The sequence below is a fragment of the Triturus cristatus genome, chromosome 7, assembly GCF_964204655.1.
Source record: "Triturus cristatus chromosome 7, aTriCri1.1, whole genome shotgun sequence".
Classification (NCBI taxonomy): Eukaryota; Metazoa; Chordata; class Amphibia; order Caudata; family Salamandridae; genus Triturus; species Triturus cristatus.
The window spans coordinates 609,378,507-609,397,316 of NC_140590.1; positions in this window are offsets into that span (position 1 = coordinate 609,378,507).

The window sequence follows — 18,810 nt, forward strand, 5'->3', positions numbered from 1 at the left end:
GTGATGATGTTATTTTCTGTTCATAAGAAAGACAGTTCCAGTGTAGGGTCATAGATCTGAAAAAGCTTCTTCTGCCTCAAGAGGAGCGTTTGAAAGCAAGAACCACTAGGCAATTTGCAGAGATGGAACGCAGGATTTTGCCAGGAGTATACCATCTGAGATTTCTTTTAAAGTAAGGATGGGACCTTTCCATGAAGTGTCTTATAGGCCTGGGACAATGCTTTGAAGCTGATGTGCTGCCTAACTGGGATCCAGTGAAGTTGCCTAACGGCTGTTTTAGCCATTGGAAATGTTGGAATCTTGAAGAAGAACCAAGCAACAACATTCTGGAGGATCTGTAATTTATTTAACAAACCCGTGGGCAGATCTAGCTACAGGCTATTACAATAGTCAAGTCATGCTAACACAAGTGCAATGACTACTTGTTGCAAAGTCATCCTGTGCCCTGGGCACCCCCCAACTTTTTGCTGACTGATACTGGTGGTAGCTGACTCTGACTGACCCTGGGCTCTGCCTAACCAGGCCCAGGGCCAGTGCTATGCTGAAAGAGACACATTAGAATACAGTTAAAACACCTACATATACTAGGTTACACAATGGTATGGTGGGGTACCCCTGTGATTGGCCTGACCTACCCTAGAAGCCCCTAGTATATAATAGAGCAGGGGATTGAAATTACCTACAAGTTCCTAGTACATGACAGTTTAGAGGCCAGCAGCTCTTTTTGCACTTGCATATGTGCACTGCTAATGCCTGAGGTCAGCACTGGGTGCCAGGACTGCTTTTAAAAAGTAAATGGTGCCCAAACCCGACTTTGGTGTTTGGGGCACTTACAAATGGTTAACCTACAATGTTTTGGCATATTAGTGACCCCCAGGGTCTCCCCTATGTGTCCCAGGGTTGGGGGTCAGGTATTTATAAGGTACACCCTTATAAGATGAGTTTTTATAAGCCTGGGTCAAGTGAAATTTCACATTTCACTCCCCACATCGTAGCAAAGTGCTGCTCAAATTCGACTTTGATGCTAAGAGCACTGTGGAGGGAGGATCTGCAATATTTCTACAGATTCAGAACCCCTAAAGTCTTCCTTAGTTGTCCCATAGGGTGGGGGCCCTGTAGATATGAGAAAGTACTTATAAAATATGTTTTTGTAAGTCCTGGTGCTGGAAAAATGGCTCGAGTCATTTTTCCATTACAAATCCCCTCCTACATAGGTTAACATGATAGGAGAGGGTTAGAAATGCCATTCAAAGACTTCCCAGAATGGTATTCACTCTTAAAGTGTACATACAAGAAGTTATAATACTTTCTTGTTTGTTAGTCCAAATTCAGCCTTCAAGTAGTCTGTCCTGACTGATTGGTCAGAGTTAAGTGGATTAGCCAGGCTGCCTTGAAGAGGTGATAAAGAGCCCCTGGGGTTAACCAGCTCTGCTGGCAGGGCAGTGTGCTGTTCCATAGAAATTCCAGGCCAGTGGGAGGAGTCGTAAACTATGTATTTCAAAGAGGAGAGTAGAGACCAGTGGCATTTACAGCTCTGAACTTCCCACCTTAGGCAGATGGTAAGATTAAGGAAGGTATGAGCAGATGCAGGGGGGAGAGTCTCAGTAAATTAGCCATCCTAGGGGTGTGTTTAGCCAGCTCTTACCTCCTTGCTGGAAAGTCAGCCATTACGGATTGGGAAGATTTGATGCACCCTGGGACAAAATAATGCCACACTCTACAGGATGTGGTCATATATTGGAGGAGTTACCCTGCTCCCATTGGTCAGAAGTGACCTCCTGCTTAGCCCAGAGAACTTGTAATAAGTATGTGAGAGGGGCAGAGCCCTCCAGATCTGCTGCTTGATACTTACTGAAGCAAGAATTGCCCTGTTGAGAAGTTTTGCTGTGCACAGATTTCTAAGGCCTGAAGACTGCACCATCTGAAATCTCTTGCCCTGTGGATTATCTTGCTGAAAAAGAACTAAAGAGTAGACTCCCTGAAAGCTACAGATTAAAAGAGCTCATCTGGAACATCACCAACTAAATCTATACCTTGGAGAACCATCAGTGGATTTGTAAGGGTTTTGTACCAGTGGATTGTGGAAACTGACGTCCTCAACTTTCGAGGACCATCATGGAGCTTCCAGACCCTTGGAGTAAGTTTGAGACACTTTGGGACCCCTTGAGGAACTTCAGGAAGAACTTCAAGAAGTTTGGAGAACTTTGGAGCAACTTTGAAAAAAAGTTCCATAAAGGGGCGACTCAACCTGATCAGCCAAGTTTCTAAGTCCGCTCGTAAAAAAGGTGACCGCCAGCAACCGCGAGAGCCAAGCCACCTGCCTTCATCGCGTGCCGGCCTGGATTCCTGGGTTGCTCCGCTGAAGTGATCTTGAGAAATTTTCTAAGTTTGGGACCTCGTCACAAGTCAAGCTGGCGAACCCTCACCGAATTCAGACTGGGTGGGAGCTTTGAGGGCCCTCGGGAAGAAAAGCTCCACAAAAGTTTCTAAGTGTGAAGGTAGAAACTGAGACCGGGACCTGCCGGGAGCTGTAGCCGCTCAGGGCTCCATCGCGCCCGGCCTGAAACTTTGACTTTGGCCCGGTCTATCGCGAGCAGGTATCACGATATGGTGATATAATCTTCTAAGTGCTATATTTTATTAAATCCTTGAAAATTCATATCTCCGGTTCCCTACTTTGGATTTTTGTCATTTTGGGGTCATTTTAAAGATACAAATATTCCCTATGTTTAGAAATTGGTGTTTGATTTTTATTATGTGTTGTGTCTTAATTATTTACTGAAACGGTGTTTTTAAATGCTTTACATACCGGTCTTTAAAGTTAAACCTGTCTGCTCGCAGCCACGTTACCAAGGGTTGAGCATAGGAATAATTTTCTTAGACCTATGATGATTCCTATCATGTGTTAGTGGCCTTATTGCCAGTGGCAGACCTATATTTCCCCCTACCAATAACCCACTTTCTAACACTACTGTTTTTAGAAGATAGAGGGGTACAAATGTCTCAATGTTCTTAATCACTCTGTGTGCATAAGAGGAGTCTGAGGTGACCTTTTGTACTTGGTCTTTGTATTTCAAATCCCTGTCCATCATCACCTCCAGGATTTTGACTTTCAAGGAAAGTATAGGGAGAGAACCTAGTTTGGGTGGCCTCAAGTCTGGAGACCAAAAAGACAGATTATTACCAAACAGGATGCCCTCTGTTTTTGAAGAGTTTAGTTTTAGGCAAAAACAATCCATCCACTTGCTTATTGCACTGATGCAGTTTCTGAATATGCCACTGGAATGAGCATCATGTTTTGCAAGGGAGACTATCATTTGGGTGTCAACAGCATATGAGCTAATGACAAGCCAAAATATTTTATCAGAAAGGACAGTCATTGGACATAAGTATTGTACATAGTGAGGCTCAGAGTAACATCACAGGCCAGAGAGTCTGAGGAGAATTTCCCTAGGGACACCGCTTGTTGCCACCCAGAGAGAAATGGTTGTAATAGGGTCAGTGCCAGATCATCAATCAAGAGTTCTCACATACGGGCAACCAATATCTCATGGTTGACCATATCGAAGGCAGCTGATATATCCAGTAGGAAGAGAGCTGCATTTCTGCCTCCATCCAGGGTAGCTCTAATTTCCTCCATAGCTGTAATCAGTGCTGATTCTGTACTATGGCTTTGTCTGAAGCCAAACTGAGTCTAGTCTAAAAGATGATTTGTCTCTATAAAAGAGGAAAGTTGTAGATTCATTATCTTCTGTACCAATTTGGCTGGATAAGGAAGCAGTGAGATGGGCCAATAGTTGTTTGGGTCCATAAAATTAAGATTAGGGTTGTTTTAATAAAGGAAGAACTAAAGCTAATTTCCATGGGGTAGGCAAGATTCCTGTCTCAAACATGGCAGAGAAAACGTTAGTCAGATGAAGGGCACTATCTTAGGGGGACAGGGATCATACGGGGATCCAGATTTGATGCTGGGAATGATCTCTGTGAGTTGCTCTGCTGTAAGGGCCTCAAATTGTCTAAAACTGGCAGTTTTGGGGGCCACCTCTGAAGGTATGTTGCTGTTCTGTTTGCTAGCAGTAAATCTGTTAAACATATTTGTGACTTTCTCCTAAAAGAAACCAGCCAGGGATTCGCAGATATCTTGATTATTTACTGCTGCGTTGCTTGTTGTGGGGATAGTCAGTATTTTTATTGTTTGAAAGAGAGTCTTGTTTGAATCACTTACTATTTTTATTTACTCTGTGTAGTATCCTGATTTGGCCTAAAATAGGAGCTTTTTGTAAATTGTTAGACAGAGGTTATATTTTTCTCACTCTCCCACTTTATATTCTCTTCACCATTTGTGCTCTTGTCTCCTACAGCCTTGTTTGGTGGCCATTTTATCAAACCACCGTTAGGATACTTTCTTTTTATTGTTAAATGTAAGTTTGATGGGGGCAATGCCATTGAGTGTGGAGCTAATTCCATTGGAGTAATCCTCAGACACCTGATCTAAATTAATCTCTTGTAGTCACGTCTACATCAACAACTATGATACAATAGACTTGTACTTAAACATAGATTTCAATTTAGTATCCTGACATGAATGCTGTTTACATTAATGTACCACTGATTGAGTCAGATCCCAGTTCTACAAAACCTGCAGAGCTGGCAATAATAGATTTGACTGCCACTGGCTACTTCATCGACTTTGATGACTTTTCTTCAGACCCATCTGATCCACCAGCACCTCCACCTCTACCCTAATGAATGAGACTGCATGTTTTCTATCTTTGGCTGAAAAAGACAGACTTTGTTCCTTCATGGTTACGCATTTGGATTACAATTGTGTGGTCCTTTGGATTGGTTTTGTGACAGTCTTTTTCTTGCTTCTTAACTGACACTGTCTCCCAGAATGCTCTGCTATACAACTGACGAACTTAGTTCTAACACCACATTCTTCATCAAACAAAGTGCGAAGAGACCTTTCCCTGGTGAACATTTCAGTTGTTCCAGTTCCCGATAGTATTCTTTGGAACAGGGTATCATATGATGTGTATGGTCCTGCAGAACTCTTGCAAATACCATATGTATTTTGTGTTTGTCTGGATGACAGTATCACCCCTAGTTATGATTGTGATATTGATACAGTGCATGAAATGCTAGAAGATCTTGAGCATTTAACTGTTTCTTCTTCTCTTAAACTGTACGAATGCATAACTAATGTTCTGTTCTGTTTCCGATATTATGGTCACCATTTCTTGCATAGAGCAAGACTCTATATACTGTCTTCAATTATGCACTGTGGGAACATTGCCTTACACTACCACAGGGTAGTTCAAAAACATTTGCACAGAAATTTTTTTGTTTTTCTGGTTTTTATACATTAGACACAGAGTCTTATTATTATAAGCTTGAACCATCACCTGCAAAGAAAAATGTGCTGAAAAACACCAAGCTGATTTTATTCTACTTCTTTTACCTCCTAGCTGTCCACACAAGAATTTGACATTTGGTGGGACACAGACGATATTAAATCAATTTGGGGAAGAAAGGATTGGCAGGTTCAGGGGAACAAGGCTTTGTTTAGAGCATGCCTTATACCATAACAAACGATTTTCCAGAACAAAATGTGCAGCGAATATAATGCATTTAGTTGGCCAAAATCTAAGATTTGAACACATCAAATATTCCCACATTTGCATGATTTATAAAAATGGCAGCAGATTACAAAATACACTTAGGAAACTCTACACACCATGCTATGCAATGGCACGCACAATTAATCAGATAACAATTGGAAGGGATGCTTAGTATGGTCGTTAGATACTAACAGAAGTCAGACATGGTTTCTGGGTAACACTAAGAGTTTCAAGATCAGCAGGCCAGACCTGCTTTATATGCAAACAGAACACTTAGGGTGGTAACAACATACAGTGTTGGGAAGTTGTGCCTCGATTGCCTAAAAACCTCAACATTGTCCCAGGTTAATCAACACTTGTCCCTTCTTTCTGATGTCATGAAACAATGGAATGTAATGCTAGTCCCCCAAAAATCACTTAAACAATTCTTCTTCTATGTATTGTACAATGAAGTGTGGAAAGTTTCTCAGCAGGAAGCTGCTGAAATGGCTGCACGAGATTGACAGGGCTAATACAGAAAAGGCTCTAGCAGTGGATTATACTGGTATGACCACTTTATCCTCTAGGATATACTCTCTGGGTAACATAGTGTCACCTGCAATAGACATAATACAACATGATCTGTCCACACTACAACATGGGCAGTCAAACACTTTGTTCTGGTAATGTACCATAGTGACATATTAATGTCACCAACCTATTTTCCCCATACCACCTTATGAAGCAGAAAATACTCATGACACGCAAAGATTCGACATACACTATGTTACACATAGAGAACTTAGAGAAGTTACCTTTCACTGTTGCTGAAATGCCTTCCGTGGATTGAATAATTCAAGGGTTCATTACTCTGCCAATTTTGATGTTCCACTTTAAATACTGTCTGCAATATTATCAAGTGGGCAAGTATAAAGTGTTGGGGCAAGAGTATGTATGTGAGTCTTTGGTTTTACATTTTACATTCTGTTATCAGAATAGGAGGACTGAAGTGTTTATTAGTGGGTCGGGCTGCAAGAGTGTTTTAAGTTATTCCGTAGTGTGCAAGAAAGTTTTGCCTCATGGGGGTTGTAATGCATCCATGGCAAACTTATCTTGGTACTTAAAAGGTTCCCCAGTGGCTGTGAGACATCTGGGTTTCAGATTGCTCTCTAATGTAATCATTTGATGTTGAATGATCAAAGTTGCTGCGGCATGAGACTGGAGATAGTCTATCTTGTCATTTGTTTCTGCCATTGTGACTTGTTGTACACAAGTACTGTTTCGACCTGCCCGTGAAGTTTGGGAGGTGATGCTTTGGCCTTTGATAAAACAACAAAGAACACATGCTTTGGTTCAGACTGAAAGTCTTACTGTTTCACAAAGATGTGGCCTCAACATCTGCAAGGGAGACCTTTGATCATCAAGTTGTAAGGTCCTCTTCAGAGATACAGTTGCTACTCTGCTCTAATTTCACACTGCATTTTAGAAGAATGGGGTGTAGCATATTCAACATACCTAATACTGTGGGGGTAGCACACTTTTTCAAAAGCATAGGCTTGGTTAGTGCCTTCCAGATAGACTTGAGAGTCATTCCATTATTTATACACTCCGTGCTCTGAAGCATTTGTAAAGGTCTTCTTCCGGGCCTACTCCTGATTGTCAGGACTGTGATTTTTCTTTTTTTCTGCTCCCCAATGAATGTCCCATTTTAAGATTGAATGAAACTGTCACTGCAACATGTGCTCCTGTGCAGTGAACGCATGGTACAATATTTCAGCGCAGCCTTGCTTCAGGAACTGAATGAGAACTGGTTCTTGTCCTTTTGATGTGTGTGGCTACACTGTGTACAGCCTATCTTCCGCTGTCTGCTGTGCCCCTTCGAGTGTGCCTTAGACTTGTGCCAAGGAATGCAACTGTTTCAGCCTCTGGATGTATAAGTGCTGAGGAATGCTTTAAAGGCCCATTTGTATCAGTGTCCCTTACATTTGCCCTTGCTTCTGAACACTTTCTATGAGTCATCCTGGGATGCTTCTGCTCCTGGTGAATTGGATCTTGGCTCTGGTTCTGTGGATTTCTTACTGACTGTGATTACATCTTCAGTGGCTTCTGTGGAGGTAGGATGGGAACGAGTTTGCTCAATAAACATGTTCTGAGGTGAGCCTTTGGGATCATTGTCTGCAGTTGCTGGGAACAGAAATGTTTCATCTTTCTCTCAGAACATATAAACAATTTAGAAGATTCGATTAGTGGGAAATTTAAATTCGGCCTGTTTTTACATTCCAAATTACTTTTTCAATTGCATTCCTTTTAAGTTTGAATTCTATTTTATTTTGTATTTTTAATTCTGACTTTCTAAATGCTTTGGAGTCAAACAAGAACGATTGCTCTTAAAAATAATATTTTAGTTTCTTCTATATATGAATGTACGTCAGGGTTAAGTCTGGGAAGAAACACTGCCATTTTACATGCACACACTTCTTGCCTTCTTTTGACACACATTTGCGTGCGTTACAGTGCAGGATTAGTTTCTCTGAAACCATATTGCTTACATTTCCATTTCCACTTTGCAGGCACACTATCACAACACTTTGAACATTTAGTGCAAAGCCTAAACGCCGATTGTTCAAATGTTGTAGTTTGTTGTTCGTACGTAAGGTGACTCGAATATCGCAGGAGAATAAACAATGATGGCCTGGCTGAAGCCTCGTCACAGTAGCATGGATGCTGTTCTTATATATACACATGTATTTCGGTGTTCAAATGAGAGGATCACGCTGCTGTCACTGCCAGGTCGCAGTTTGCCGGAGTCTCAGCCATGCTGATTCCTGTTTTCCATCTGTGAGGAAGTGATGTTCAACTTGTGGCCAAGATGGGGACCTGAACACATTCACCCACATGTAATGGAGAGTTAGATCATCCAGTAAGGGGTTTTGGCAGATCACTTGCCATAGGTACCGAGGTCGGGGAGCGCGTAGTAGGAGTACACTATACACCATACTTATATGCCACCATATAAAAATACTGCTTCAGCACAATTGTGCAATAGTTTATCCTTTTCACTGGTCTTATATTGCTTATCACTTTTATCTGCTTCTGTCTGATAATCATTGCAGCGCATACATTTTACACAAGAATCACAATGGTTCAATAAATATTGAAACAACTTTGTGTATTTATTGTTTAGATCTCAGGGTATACGTGAGTGGCTGAGCGAATAGGGTCTAGATCTGTTACTATGATTCCTTGGGGAGTCAGGCTTGTCATGTTCTGAGGTTGCCCAATCCATGTAGTACCTTGTTAGGTTAAGGGGTACTTATGGTGGCACTGTGAGCTAGCAGGACTATAGACCAGCATATCCTGAGGGGGTGCATAGTATTAATCAGGCACCTTCTCAACGTTTAAGTTGTACAACAAATGCACAGTTCCTACTGAGAATGTAGAAGCCATACAACATAACATGCTTGCTATCACAGGTTCTTCTGGTTTAGAACCTTTCATGTAACAGACTCTCTTGACGTTCCCCACCTTGTGGCACGTGTAGCAAGTCACCACCTTAGACTCAGAAGATCTTCGCTTCTCATTATGCTCTTTCACAGATATACCATTACCATTTCTCCTGGGCCCTCCTCGAGTCCCGTGGAAAGTATCCTGGCCCTTACCCTACAGTTTGGTACTAATCAGTGGACAGTTCCCCTCCCACTTTGGCTTTGAACCATGCTATTCTAAACCCTGTTAGCTAACCACTTATCAGCCAACACAGCAAGCTTCTCTGGATCCCTCTCTGTCATATCAGACCGGTATTGCCTAAGTGGGATAGAGCACTCCGACATGAGTTGCTCTCACCATCAACTTCATTCTTCTCACCGACTCATTTCAATCCCTCAATTCTCTGTGAATCTAGGTCTGAAATGGAACGCTATATGCTCTCCAGCAGTCACGGAACCTCTAACGGGCCTGAGCTGGCTTCAGTCCAAACCATCTAATCAAAGCCTTCTTCATTTACTCGTAGATCATCTGTTCTGCCCCAGGCAACCTTCCCATGATGGATGTCCATTCTAATGGCATACCCCCATCAAGGTAGCTGCCTTAGACATCTAATTCAAGGCCTGCACATTACAAGCAATCTCAAAGTTCACAAACAATTCTAAGATATCCTGACCATCTACATAACATGAACAAGTTCTCATAGAATCTTGACCATAACCTGGCCTGAACTGGATGTAGAGTCACTTAGGCGAGATGGGGTTGTCATAGCTATCAACCTAATTTTCTCCCTTTCAAAGGCTATCATATGCCTTTCCAGCTCTGTTTCCTTTTTCTTCTGTTTCTCCACCAACTTTCTCTGTTTCTCCTCCCTACTTCTTTGTTTCTCTTTGCTCTCCTGCAATGTCTCTTCCTTGGCCCATTCCTCCTGTCTCTGCAATCTCCTTTCCTCCTGTTCCTGGTGAGATACTCTTAGTTTCTCCTTCCCAAGCTTCTTGGCCTAATCCTCTTGCTCATGTTTAGCCTTTTGGAGACTACAAGCTTAGGGTCTTTGCTAGACTCAACCCACCCAAGCGATTTACTCCTGGTACTGGTGACTGTGGTATTCTAGAAATTCTAGGTGGTGTAAACACCTGGGGCATTCTAAAAACTAAAGGTGTTGAGTGAACTGTGGAAACTCTGGAAAATACATTAAGGAACACACTCAGCATGTGACTGGGATGGATCTGCTCAAGGGGACACAAGAGCCTGTCACTACAGTGCTCTCCTTCTGGGTTCCTACTACGGTTCCCTCCCAGAGTCAAGTACAGCCTCCTCCCTTTTTACCCAGAGGCTCATACTGGTCTCTAACTAAATCCAAAAGGACCTCTCTGTCTCTACTTCTGGGAACCCTCCAACCTCTGTCCATATGTGTGTAGTACATGTGTGGTTGCATGTTTGTGCTGGACATATGTGTGCCATGTGAGTGGTGCAATAAATGGATGACTCTAGAAAACCCAGGGCTGACTGGATGGGCATTGGGAGGTAAAGAGAATCAAAACGAATTGGTATGGAGCCCCGGACAAACATTTTGATGCATATATCACTGTAGCTAACATTCAAGTGTGAAACTCCAGCCACTACCATGGCTGGTGTTGTGGGGCTATCTTCTGAGGAAGGGCAGGGCAGAGGAGTTTTCATTTCAAAAGGTTGCAGCCCCTCACACAAACCTTCAAATATTCAGACACTAAATTTTGTGTCTGGGAATGGACTTTAAGAAGGGGTGCTCAAGGCCCGCAAAATTGTCAACTGCCAAGCAGCCAGTTGGCTGTGTGAGGAGGAGAGGTTCTGCAAGACTTCTGCCTATTAAGTTCTGCCAGTCTACCAGGTGGGTGAGGGACACATACAGGGATATTCAAGACCACCTGCCCTGGATTCTGGAGCACCAGTGCCTGCTTGCCAAGAGCAGCATGCCCTGTGCAGAAGGGGGAGCGCTTGAAGTCCAATGGAGGATCCTGGCAAGTGGATCCCCTAAGCGAGGTGTGAGGAAATGGGTGCTGCAATCCGGCATGGATCGGTATTCACCCATCATAGGTTGGAGCATAGACTTGTGATGTTAGAGGAAATAACAAGATAATAATTAACAATATTAATGTTTGAGCCTGTACCCCTGGTGAAGATTAGAACAAGAAGTCCTCTGTAGCATTCCATGGTGGTCCGGCTATTCACGGTGTGCCCTCCTCTCAAGTGTTAACATGGCTACAGGGGGAACTGAGCCTAGGTGCACGGTCTGTCACCTGGTGTACAGGTAGTTTTGTATATGCCTAAGGTGGATAGGTGTTCTCATCAGGATTACTTTCAAATGTATTTATGAGTTCATCCCAGGTTGCGAATATGCAATGATTCATTAAGCCATGCATTTTCTTACAGTGTAGCACTACTGATTCTACCTCATCCCATTATATCACTAAGCCCTGCCCTGTGAGCGATGAAGCTTTCTGTTAGAAATGTGATTCCTGGTTGGCTAAGGTATGCACCCTGGCCAGGCAGGAACCACTACGCTAGTCAGGTTAAGCTAAATAAACACTGAAAGATAAACTATTCTCATCCTCTGGTAGCTTGGCACAGAGCAGTCAGGCTTATCTAAAGAGGCAATGTGTAAAGTACCTGTGCAACACACACACACAGTAACACAATGAATACACCACAAAAAGACTCCACACAGATTTAGAAAAAAATATTATTATATTCTTAACAAAACAAGACCAAAGCAACAAAAATCCAATGAATAGAAGTTGATATATTGAATTTTAAAAGAATAAATGCAGTATGGCATTTAGAAGCAAATAGAGCTAAAAAGGTGTCTTTAGGTCATGCTGGACCGGGGCAAGGTCAAAGCTGGGGCTGATCGCAATGGAGTGCCATCTGACTTACAGGATCAATGCAAGCCCCGTTGAACAAAGTACCTTTTCTGGTACGCAGTGAAGGTGATGCGTCAGTTCTGAAGACTTGTGGCTGAGTGGAGAGGCATCGAGCGATGCGCCATATTGTGCCACACAGTCAAGGGTATGCGTTGATCTCACCAAACAACAGTAGTTGTGACAAGCTGTCCAACGTAGTGATCTCTGGAGGAAAAGCGCTGGTTCTGATGCAATGCAACAGTTTTACTCCCGCAGCAGGGTCGATGCATCAGTTCTGCTACACGCAGACAGGAGATGCGTCAAAATCCATATTGAACTACTTCTACAGATCCAGGCACAGGAGCAGAAGTAGAGACTTTGATATGCCTGATTCTCAAGCAACTGGAGGCAATCCAACAAGTGCTCAGAGATCACTTGGAGTGAAGGCATAGTCCAGTTCTCCTTCAGCAGAGTTTGAGAGCAGCAGGTAGCAGGGCAACAAACAGAAAAGCAGACCTTCCAGATCAGCAGTCCATTTGAGTCATTTAAGAAGCACAGCAGTTCTTCTGACAGAGCTTAGCTACAAGTCCAACAGTGTCTGATTTGATGGGATCCGAGACCCTGTACTTATACCCAAAAGTACCTTTGATGTTCTGGGTGATTTCAAAGCAGCTCTCTGAAGTGCACAAGTATCCCTTTCAACCCAGCTCTGTCTGCCGGGCTATCTGTCGGAAGTAATGAGTCCTTTGTGTGGGGACAGGACACTGCCTTTTCACAGCCCATCCGTTCCATCCTGACAGGCAAGGCTAACAGGTTGCAGATGTATGTAGCTGGGTACTCAGACACACCTATCTTTCCTGTTTTGTGGCTATCTAGAGGCAATGCACAAAGTGTAACTCTAACCCATCCCAGACATGTATTGGAGACAGGCTGTCAGGCACACAGAGCATTAAGTACAGAGAAATGTGGCATTTCTAAAGCAAGAATGTTAAATCCAACTTCACCAATAAGGAGGATTTATCATTACCATTCCAAATATATGAAACATGAAAAACCTACTCCTCTCTGATCATGAATTACAGCTTAAAAGTATATTAAGGAATTCCTAATGCTAACCTATGAGAGGAGTAGGTCTCACGGTGGTGAAAAATGAAATAGGCTGGTTGTCACTACCAGGACATGTAAAACATAAGATAAATGCCCTAGCTTTCACTGATATAGCACCCTGCCCTTAGAGATGCTTAGCTCCTACCTTAGGGATTACCAATATGTAATAAAAAGGGAGTTTAAGGCCTGACAAGTAGTTTTAAATGCTAAGTCAAAGTAGCAGTAAACTCCACACACAGGCACGGCTGTGGGAGGTCTGAGACAGGAAAGGCTACTTCTGTGGGTGCCACAATCAGTGCTGCAGCCAGTTAAAAACATTTGAAGTACATGTTATACAACTTTACTGGGGACTTATCAGTAAATCAAATATACCATCAGGTATACACCAATGTCACCATATTTAGGGGAAAAGCACATGGTTAGCAGTGATAAAGTGCTAAGAGTCCTAAGGGCAACAACAACAATCAACAAAAACAGGGGGTAAAAGGCAAAGAGTCTGGGGAAAGACCACCCAAAGACTGACAGGTCCAACACTTTCCATCTCATCGTGATTGTAATCTGGCCAGTAAAAGTGCTAAGTTGATGAATTCATTGGTTAACCCCTATTCTCCAGCATCTGTAGATGCCCAGAACAGAACAATCAATATAATTCAGGTCCTGTGGACCTGTGACCTGCGTGAGAGCCATTCAAACAGTGTCCTAGAAGGTATCGGTGATTGGACAGTACCAGAACATGTGAAGGATATCCAATTGGGGAGCATGGCAATAAGGGCAGGCAGGTGATCACCCTGAGTCCTTTAGCCATATAATGTAGTCGGTGTTAGGGAGGCTCTTTGATGGATGTTATATTTTATTTATTGAAAGTGGACATTGCATGAGGACTTGTGTGGGTATATGAGTGATCTTTTCCATTTTTCAAGGGTTGCTCTAGATCCACTTCCTATTTCTGCCAGAGATTAGTAAGGGAGTCAAAGGTCCTGTCTCATATGGCTTTTGTGATCCAGGGTTTTAAGCCCTCTCTCTTGAGTATTTGGGTTAGTGGGTGCATAGTGGGTTCAGTTACTGTGATGCCTCGGAAGCGCAGCAACCAAGCGCCTGTGTGTGAAAAATTGGCCCACTGAGGAGCTGGTCTGTTCCCACAGTAGGCCAAAGGGAATCAGGTTGCCTTCCTGGAATCTGTAATATTTAAAGCTGCAAGGTACACGCAGGTAAGTAATAAGCTTATTTATTCCTGATCATCCACTCTCCTAACTGACAGCATGTCAACATTCTCAAGTGAGCTTCAACAGAACATTCCATTTGGGAAAGGAAGGGAGGGGAGGAGGGAGGAGGAGTGAACCAAGGAAGGAAGAGGGTGGCACAACCTACAACTGGTAATTACAACAAATACGTTGTAGACACACCTAATGACTCCCAAGTCCCTACTCGTTTCCTGCCTGCGCAGCTTGCAACATGGTTAAAGGACTCAAGGTGATCGCCTGTGCATATGGTGTTATGGCCGGTAAAGCATGCAGGGCCGGCCCATAACTGCCATGAGCTACCTGGAGCTGGGCATTTGGGACTGGAAGAAGTAACGTCTTGGGAAGGAACAGTTTCCATCCTTCTGTTCATTTGTGGCCAATCTTTGTTGTCACCTCCACTAAATGGAGTCCCTCAAGTCCTTAAGTAGGTGTGGGTAATATATTTCACTCCTTCTGCAGAATTTTGGCCACTCCCCAGTACCTTTGTAATGCAGAGTTCTGGCCAGAGTCCACCGATTGCAGAGTGGCAAAGGTTTTTCTCAGAGGCAGCTTGCTAACGGTAAGTTGGTGAGCACGAGTGAGATTTGGCATCACCTAGCATGATTTTCTGTCACTAGCAGTGCACCCAGCGAGATTTCTCCAATGCGAGCGGTCGCAGGTGGTCACAACCTCTTGTGGTAAGAAAGCTGCCACTTAAGTAGAAAATCTACCCTAGCAGCAGCAAAATCATCTAGAGAAGCTGGGACCTCTGGCTAAATCACAGCATGAGTGGAATCTTGATGAGTTTTTTTTGTAACTTCGTGAAATTCCGCAGAGTGAAACTCTGCACTATCCGCCCAGGCTATCTTCGAGCTGGCCCCAGCAGCTGAGCAGCTGCGTAATAGTGCTCAAATATCAGGGCTCCCAGTCCTCTGCTGTCCGTGAGCAGCTGCAACTTGGTCAGGGCGACTTTATGTCTTTTCTTACTCCAGATCAAGTTCCCTAACATTCTGTCCAACATGCAGAATACTTTTCGGGGAAAGGGGATTGTTACATTTGCAAAGCAGTTGAGTAGTCCTGGTTGCATCACCATCTTGGATAACGTGACCCGGCAATGAATAGTAATGGGTAGTGATCTCCAAAATGTAATTTGTTGGCCAGACAGAGGAGATGGCTTTCATTAGGTTTCCATCAAAGAGATCGTACATGGAATGGTCTATGGGGCAGGGCAGTCAGGATGTAACTGAAAAAGACAGGTTTTCGACCAGTAAACCACCAGAAACAAGACCGTCTCAGAGGTACCCAGAATTTGTGCTATGAGGTCCACACAATCTCATATGCCTCTTACATAAATTAGGATATCATCAGCATTTGAGATACTGTGTGAGATTCGTCCCACAGAAATTCATTCCAGTTTCTTCCGGATTGGCTTAGGTGCTGCGCCAACGGCTCCATGGGCAAATACAATAGTGATAAGAAACACCCCTGGCATGTACCATGGCCTGTTGGGCCCGGGGTGGAAGTCAGCTGGTCAAGTTTTACTCTGGCCATCACTTCTGGCTCACTGGTTAGAGGCGGCAGATCCGTAAGCAGAGAATCGGCCAGGGACCAGGGTTCAATTCCCGACGCGGCAGGGTCGTGGACCAGGGTCAAAACGGACTCGATAATTCTCGCCTCGGTACCTACTCTAACCAGGAACACACTCGGCAACTCTGGGCATTAGCTTGCCTCATCTCCACAACGGCCCCCCACATTCGCTGGGGATGCCTGGTTTCACCTTGGAGATACCCTGGAGGGACCATCTCACAGGGATAGCCAGGACGGGTTCCCCAGCGGTCTACAGCGCCAGGACGCCTCAGGGCAGCAGTGCGCTTTACAAGACACATACATTTACATTTACATTTACTTCTGTGTTTAGAGGTTTGACCATAATTCATTAAAAACAAGAGCTACCCTAATGTCCATGTGAACATGGGTATCAAGTAGAACTTGTAACAAGTGTTTGCATGGAGCTAATTTTCAGGCAAAACAGTATGACACTGCATTTTCTGTGTAGGCTTAATCCAAACAATTATTTAAATTTCTATTTTTTGACAGACACATTTCTGTCACATAGACTTAATCTATGCAAACCTTTGATTGAAAATAAAGAAACAGCCAGTATCTAGTAGTTAAATCCGATTCAGCTGAGTCTAATTTTATTTCAAAGCAATAAAGTATCTTAGCATTAGCATATATGTGGGTGATAAAAGATTTTCTGAAAAATAGAAGAGAATAACCCCACGTGTAAGAAAACCAAAATCTCAAAGAACACATCGGTCAATTGTAAAAGCATATATGGTATATTGGCTACTTCTATCAGTAAGACAGCTAAGTCTGTTTTAAACAATGAAAGGCACAGAGTTGACTACTCAATGTGTCATGTCATTTAAATAAAGGTCAGGTCTGTCTTTTTTATTTGTTGATGCTGTTTCAACCCTTTATCCAGATACTAGGGTCTCATCAGGACTATGATGAACCTGGGAACGGCTGTGTGTTTGAAGTGGTCTCATCCATTAATAAATTGACTGCTAGGAAGTGCAGCAACTGGGGATAGGGACAACATTGAATGGCTACTGGTGTGCTTGAATTACTTTCGACCAGTTGCAGAACTGCACAGTCAAGGAAGCGTGATGTACCATAAGTAGCATCGATGGGGCAGAGGTTGTACGTATCTAGGCAGGAATTTAATTGAGGATTTGTTCAGCCCATAATAGAGGCAAATTTCTCCTGGAGCAGTGAGTTCAGCGTAGTCCCCCGATCAGACATGCAGTGATGAAACAGCAGCCAAAGGAGTTTTACCAGGCATACACTCTTGTTTATCACTCCCACCTGCCGGAGGCCTGTAAACATATAATCACAGTTTAGAATATCAAATGCTTTTTCAAGGTCTAAGATCAAGCAGGCAGAGTAGGGTCATTGCACCGAGTCTTCCTCAAGGATTCTATATAGGTGCTGCGAATTAAATGAAGGAAGAACTGCCTGGTATTACTATTAATCAATTTTGGTCGGTGTGGACTAATTGAGTCATACATTCTAGAATTGGTATTGCCAGAATATTTCTCAGGATTTTATGATCACATCCCATCATGGTGAGTGGCCTATAATAAGTGACCTCTAATTGGTCCCTCCCTGGCTTTTTTTTATAATTTGGTGAGTTTTGGAATCAACAGGTCTGCGTATGTCTATAAAATTCCATTGGCTGACCATCGGCCCCTCCAGCGCTTCTGGAATTTAGTATCTTACCCCTTAAAAAGGTGGGTTTCTTGAAAAAATGCTATGTGTTCCCCTGGATTTTCAGGTACTGATGTACTGAATATAGCCTTCTTGCTGTGTTTATACCACGGATGTTCCAAGTCTTCAGTTAGTTTACCCATTTGGTACAGTGGCAGGGTGAGGCGCGGGGCAGGTGGTGTTAGCAGAGAAGAAGAATTGACATGCACACAGCCATGCCATCCCAGGGCATCCAAAACAGTGCAACATATAGTAGGTTCAATAACATGAACCTCCTAACTCTCAAACCCAGGGTGATAGAGCAACAGCTGGCTGTCAAAATAAGAAACACAACAGTTCTGTAGCATAAAACATTCCGCTTGTTGCCTCTCAAGCCCTGGAGGCTGTAGTGTGGTGAGGTGGGGGCGTGAGAATGGCAACCTGGCCCGTCTCATTGTAATCAAGGCTGGATGGGAAGGGGGTGCAAAGGGGTCACCAAATAGAGGCGATAATAACATAAGGCAGACCGAGAGCTAACATCCAAGTAAGTGGAAATTCCTTGGTCAAAGTTGGAGGGGGTGACGTAGAGTGTCGATGAAAAGTATGGAGGGGAGGGCTTCTGAGAGGAGTGGAGGCATGTTGATATCCACCCTGGTGACCCAAAGTCATCGAGAGCATCCCACATTCTTCGTACCATTCAGGACTAGAATAATTTCACAATGTACTCAAGGGAACTATCTCAAAGGTTCCTGGTCCTCCCATCTGGGACCGAATTATGGACTTGGGAGCTGGTTAGATCATATCTTGGGCCATCTACGACATGATGGAGAGGAGCAGGACAGATGGCATGCTGATTTAAATAAGTTTACTTCTTCAACCTTTCTTCTTCCTAGACGTACAACATCCTTTCTCTAACACCAATTACCATAATTCCTGGAAGAAGGGAGTAATTCAGGTATATATATATATATATATATATATATATATATATATATATATATATATATATATATATATATATATATATATATATATATATATATATATATATATATATATATATATATAAATAAATAAATATATATATATATGTATATATATATATATATATATATATATATATACATATATATATATATATATATATATATATATATATATATATATATATATATATATATATATATATATATATATATATATATATATATATATATATATATATATATATATATATATTACCTACTGGCAGTCACCAGTAGGTAGTTA